Here is a 6,271-nt window from a genome sequence, read left to right on the forward strand (position 1 = left end):
ACAAGAAACCTGGAGAGGGGCTTTGGACAAGGGCCTGTAGGGACAGGCCAAGGGGAATGGCTTTAACCTGCCAGAGGGGAGACTGAGATGAGCTCTTAGGCAGAAGCTCTTCCCTGTGAGGGTGCTGAGGCGCTGGCACAGGGTGCCCAGAGAAGCTGTGGCTGCCCCATCCCTGGCAGTGTTCAAGGCCAGGTTGGACACAGGGGCTTGGAGCAAGCTGCTCTAGTGGAAGGGGTCCCTGCCCGTGGCAGGGGTTGGAGCTGGAGGAGCTTTAAGGTCCCTTCCAGCACAAACCAGGCTGTGACTCCATGAGCTGCACCAATTCAGTGCAGAGAAGCAGGTCCAGATGAGGAGCAGATCCAGCAACGCCCATGATCTTCAGCTCCACAGCTCCTCCATGAACACAGGGACCGCTGGGCTTGCTCTCCACACAGAGCAGGGCTCAATGTGATGGTCACGGGAGTTCTTCAAGGACATGTGTGACAGACACATAATACACAAAGTCACAGTAAATGTACCACGAGGAAGCTGCTTCCCACTAACTCAGGTTATGTTACCTGTGGGTTTAACACCTGAGGTTAGAATTTTCTCAGCAACTTTTGGTCTTTGGGATGTAACTGCAGACAAGTGTGCAGAAGGGAGAGATTTTGATAGCTGTCTATTAAGCACCATTTCAATGCCCATTAGGGGATGCTAATAGCACAGTACATCTGCATATTTAACAAACCCAACAGCAGTATCAGTGTCCCAGTCAAAAGTGCACCTCAAAGCGTGGTGTGACTTTCCCTCAGCTAACTAATGTTCTTTCGTTATGACTCCAGAAGTGTTGAGTAACTCCCTATGTTGGGAGGAGAGGATCTCATGGATGGGAGTGAGCAAGTGAATGAAACCAGCGGGGTCTGGAGGTGTTCCAACAGCTACAAAAACCGGGATACTTGAGGTTCTCCACCAAAGGATAACGGAGCCGTTCCTATAGCAACAGAGAGAGTTGCCAGGCTGCAGGAGATGGGTTCTGATGCTTGGTACAAGTCATTCGTAGTGAGGGAGTTTAGACTAAAGACAACACTGATATTTGATACTTGATACATATGCAATTCACAGTGAGTAAAGAAAACGTGACTGCTTTGTTCCAGGGGAGAGCAAAAAAACGGGGAGAGAGATGACGGGGGTGAAGCTGCAGGATAACTCACTGCAACTTGCTCCTAGTTTGCATGAGGGCTCCATCTTATGAATACAAACACACTTATAAACATCTGCTGCTTGCTGGACATCACAGCCACCCGTTTCACACCCTGCAGACTGCCTCTGCCCTTTTACCATCGTCAGTGCTCAAGCAAACATCTCCTAGGACCGATGAGTCTTAAAAGACTTGAGATTGATAAGTTCTTGGGTCTTAAAAAAAGTTATTTGAACTTCAACACACCGTTTTTTGTTAAAAGTTTCACCAATTCATCCTTAATACTACATAAGGCAGAAAAGCCACGAGCCGAGAGGTACTGCCAGAGCCCACAGCTTTAATGCAGCACTTGGTTTCCAAATGGGTGGGTGACTGTCACAAGGAAGTTCTTTGACAAATGATTCAGAAAAGGAACTGGAAAGGCTGATTTTAGGGTGATTAAAGCCCAATTTGGGAGGGCAGGGCAGGGTGGGAGGTGGATGTGGTGCTGAACACGTGGCTGTTCCCCCGCTGCCCCCAGCCTGCACTGGTGCGTGAATTCAGCCCAAGGGCACAGCCTCGGTGTTGACCCAGACAGGTCTGGTGGGAGCAGAAGCGCCTGTGTGGGTCCTTTGCTTTGTGCAGATACTCTCACAGTAGAGACAAGCAGCAGTCAGCAAACTCAGTGGGGACTGCCAAGGGTTTGGAGCACTTAACACCTGCGCTGTGCACACCTTCACAGCCTGGTTTGTGTTGAAGGGACCTTAAAGCTCCTCCAGCTCCAACCCCTGCCACGGGCAGGGACCCCTTCCACTGGAGCAGCTTGCTCCAAGCCCCTGTGTCCAACCTGGCCTTGAACACTGCCAGGGATGGGGCAGCCACAGCTTCTCTGGGCACCCTGTGCCAGCGCCTCAGCACCCTCACAGGGAAGAAGATAGTGAGAGTCATCAGTACAAGACAGATATGCCAATAAAATGCATATGCAAGGCTATCACGTAACACAGGCACCTGAGTGCTGAAGCAGACCTTACCTGCAGACCAGAGCCTTGATCTACTTCTCAAGTTGTCCATTGTTCTGCAAATGGTTTTAATCAGGAGCCAGCATCCTCAGACACATCATGGCTCTCTCCTGCCCTTTCCAGGCAACTCTGCAAAAGCAACAAATAGGTCAAACATGGATGAAGTTTGTGTGAAAGATGTGGCATGGGAAGAAGCTTCCCCAAGCTTGAAGTGAGCAGGCAGCAAAACCTGGGGTGAAGTCAGAGAGCCTGGAACTCAGGTGGGATCTGAAGAGCAAAAGCAAGCGGAAAGCAGGCTCTGGAACACAAAGTTTAGTTGGGCAGAAACCCCTGCAGGGGACACCTCTTTCCACTCACAGTTTAAGCAGGCACAAAAGGAATGGTGACAAAGCTGGCCCACTGATGCATTCATAAAACCTCATTCCGAAGCAGCAGCATGTGCAGATTTGTGATTCCTTTGTGAATCCAGGCTGGAAATGAGGCACTCTGTCCAGGCAGTTGGGCTGGAATAAAACCCCAGAGTACTCGAATAGTTAGTGAGCCTTTCTTCCTGACTGCTGCAGCATTCCCATTCTTTTGGGCTGTGTATTGTTGGAGCAAAGGCACTGAGGAACAGGACTATATCATTCTTCTCCTTAGGGCCTATTCCCCTCTCTGCGGGGTGACAATCTGGCCCTCTTTACTACTAAAGAGATTTTAAAATACAGAGGTGGGTAGATGCCAGTCAGTGTTAATAGTCATTGCAGCCCCAAGGGCAACACCAAGGATCACTTCCTTCAGCCTCCTTGGAAGCACCTATCTCCTCATTCTTCCACTTGGAAGGCAGCATTGCTAACAGACTGGAAACCCACCCTTCCAAGGCTCACTGCTGACTCAGAGCTCACACAGTCTCCAAACTGCAGCTCAGTTGTTTTGTTGCAGTAAATCAGGGTTGACCTAAACTGTGTGCTTGACCGGTTGCATTTACTGGCTGTTTAGAAGGAACTTCTGGGCTTCACTGAAAAGGCAGTGACCTGCATTCCCCTTGTACAGGGCCCAAAGGCTGCAGGATTCCTTTAGCTAACAGGATGACCAAGGACTGGGAACATCAAACCTGCTCCACAAGCCAAACTGAAGGATCAGGCCAAGCAGCTCCTACAGCAGGCCGTGGGGTCACGGTCCAAAATCCCTGCGGCATCCAGAAGATACAGGGACAACCCCAGGCTGCAGTCAGGCCACAAGCACCTGCAATGTGAAGCACCTCTACATAGACACAGTGTGAGTAAAGGTGGATCTGAGGTCTCAGGGACTTCAAATACCCCAGGCAGGACCCCATTAGCTGCAGACATGCCTTCTGCATCTCCATACATACTTGTCCTCAGCCAGAGCCCACAGGTGCCATCCTGCAGGGACAGGCGACATGGAAAACAGATTCCTTTCTCTGCCCTTTGTCCACTCGTCAAGGAACCTGCTGGTAAAAAGCCCTCTGTAATTATATGTTTAATCTCTATATCAGAGATGATGGTGCTCATTTGGAGCAGGCCATAGGCTGGTAACAAGCCCGGCTATGACCTACTGGACCAGATGTTTTGCTGTTGCTGCCCAGGTTTTGTTTCACAAGTCAGTAATGACCCTGCCCCAGGAACTCTGACATCTCCAATGGAGCTTCATGGGCAGCTTAGGGGAATAAACATCACCTGCAGACACACAGAATTTCATAGAACGGTTTGGGCTGGAAGGGACCTTAAAGCTCACCCAGCTCCAACCCCTGCCATGGGCAGGGACCCCTTCCACTGGAGCAGCTTGCTCCAAGCCCCTGTGTCCAACCTGGCCTTGAACACTGCCAGGGATGGGGCAGCCACAGCTTCTCTGGGCACCCTGTGCCAGCGCCTCAGCACCCTCACAGGGAAGAGCTTCTGCCTTACATCCAGCCTGCACTTCCCCTGTTTCAGTTTGAACCCGTTACCCCTTGTCCTATCCCTACAGTCCCTGATGAAGAGTCCCTCTCCAGCACTCCTGTAGCCCCCTTCAGATACTGGAAGGCTGCTATGAGGTCTCCACGCAGCTTCTCTTCTCCAGGCTGAACAGCCCCAACTTTCTCAGCCTGGCTCCATACAGGAGGTGCTCCAGCCCCTGATCATCCTCATGGCCTCCTCTGGGCTTGCTCCAACAGCTCCATGTCCTTATGCTGGGGACACCAGAACTGCACACACTGCTCTCCTTCCCCTCCCATTGACATCAGTGCTGCCTTCCTAAGCTCAGCAGTGATCAAACCAATCTGGAACCAGAGGCGAAAGAGAGCTGCAAACAGAGCCAGAAGAGAGCAGATCTCAGCAGATCTCGGCCTTCACAGCAGACAGGAAAATGGATTTTCAGAGTTATAAAGAAGAAAGCGGCACTGCAGAATCTGTCAGCAGCTTCCACAGCCTCACACAAGTCAGCAGTGAATAAAAGACAACAGACGCTCTGAGACACAGTTATTCAGAGGAGTTTGAATTGCTTCTACCTACAGATGCAGTTAGAAGCGTGGCAATGTGAAACTTGCACGCTTCACCACCAGATTGCTTTGTATCAGGTTGCTCATGACTCAGCTCCAGGGTTTTATAAACATTTCATCACTTTCCTTTCTGTTAACCCTGATCAGACAACACAGCTTTGGCACAGCAAACGGGTGCTCGTCTGAGGGGGAAACGTACTCTTAATGATAATTGTGTCCCCAGTTCTGGACTGCTTCTCTAGGACAATACACAAGAACCAGCAAAGCTTTCGTGTGACTCAAGCTGAAGGAGTGGTTACAGAGGTTATCTTTCTTACTTCATTGCATAGACTGACATCCCCAGCACCTGGAGGAGATAAAGGCACAGTTAGCCACTTCTTGGCTGCTGCCTTTAGCACAGGTGAAGAAGCTGTGGTCAAATACTGATGCTTTTCCTCTTCCTGAGCAAATCAGGGGCAGCAGCAACCTATGAGGTGAGATACCTTTGCCCCTTGTGTAATTGGTTTTGCAAGGAAAGGAAGCTTGTTGCACTGCATCTACTTGTTCAGCTCTGTCCTTCCCATCAGACTCCCCTTGCAGGTCCAGCAGCCCAAAACCCACCCACACTGATGGTTTAGTTGCTTTCTGTGAAGTTATCCTTCAAGCTGGACTGACCTTGGTATCTTCAGTATGGTCTCTGCATGCTGATGGTTGCTCCATTCACTGCTGGTCCTTCTTGTACTCCAGAGGTATTAGCCAGGTTCAAAATTCCCCTACAAAGCAAGAAACTTCCCCAAATCAGTGTCTCCTGCCAGAAAAATACAATTATTAGGTGGGGAAGATGATGAAGATGAAGACAATGGAGCTGAAGATGATGGCAATAAGTGCCAGGCACCCAAGGGCAAGAAGTAGAGAAGAAAGGACCTAGGAAAGAGCAGTGAATGCAGAGGATACCCATGAATGGCAAAGCCTGTAGCAGCTATAGAGCTGAAACCCTGTCCTCTACACTGAGAGTAACCTGAACCTGGGTGGAGCTGCCCTTAATCCATGTTTTACACCCACCTGAAGCTGTGAGAAGCTGATTTCCCCTTGTTATTAATGCTGAACCTGGCTGGTGGAGGGAGACGGTGCTGCAAAGACACCCAGAGCGTGTCTGTGGGTTCACAGCTTGGGCTGGTCCCTGAGTGCTGAGCTCAGCCCTTCCTGACAAAACAGCCTGAAGGGGAAATGAAGGGGAGGAAGCAAGCGGACACTGCAGAGGTTCTGTGGTCACAGTGGGATCTACCAGAGCTGCAAATGGCAGAAGTCCTTACTCCTCCTGAAGAGCTGCTTCACCAGGACCTCTCTCCAGAGAGAGCTGTATTATAATGGCATTTGTATGCCAGGAGAGGCTTGTACCAAAGAAAACATAAGGCAGCATTGGTGTGCCACCCATCACAATTGCAATAAAGGTCAGAAAGCCTCTAAACCACCCTGTGGTGTTGTCTCTTGCTCCACAGAGTCCTGCTGCATGTCACCTACAGCCACCAGCTCCCTTTGCCTGAGACACAACTCCAGCTTAAGGAGTTCTACACTAGAAGTACATAAGCCTGCAGGCAAAATCGGTGTAATTGTCCATCCTCAAATGGATTAACTGTTCTG

The 6,271-nt window shown here is 50.3% G+C and overlaps 1 long non-coding RNA gene across 1 annotated transcript; it reads right to left on the bottom strand.

Moving 5' to 3' along the window:
• Window positions 1–200: 200 nt before the first annotated feature.
• LOC308227879 lies at window positions 201–5,402 on the bottom strand. The gene is made up of 3 exons (XR_013958145.1): window positions 5,306–5,402; window positions 2,188–2,304; window positions 201–465 (listed from the first exon to the last, which is right to left on the bottom strand). It is a non-coding gene; the product is annotated as an uncharacterized lncRNA (long non-coding RNA).
• Between the last annotated feature and the right edge of the window lie 869 nt (window positions 5,403–6,271).

This window comes from Psittacula echo (assembly GCF_963264785.1).
Source record: "Psittacula echo genome assembly, chromosome: 16".
Taxonomy (NCBI): domain Eukaryota; kingdom Metazoa; phylum Chordata; class Aves; order Psittaciformes; family Psittacidae; genus Psittacula; species Psittacula echo.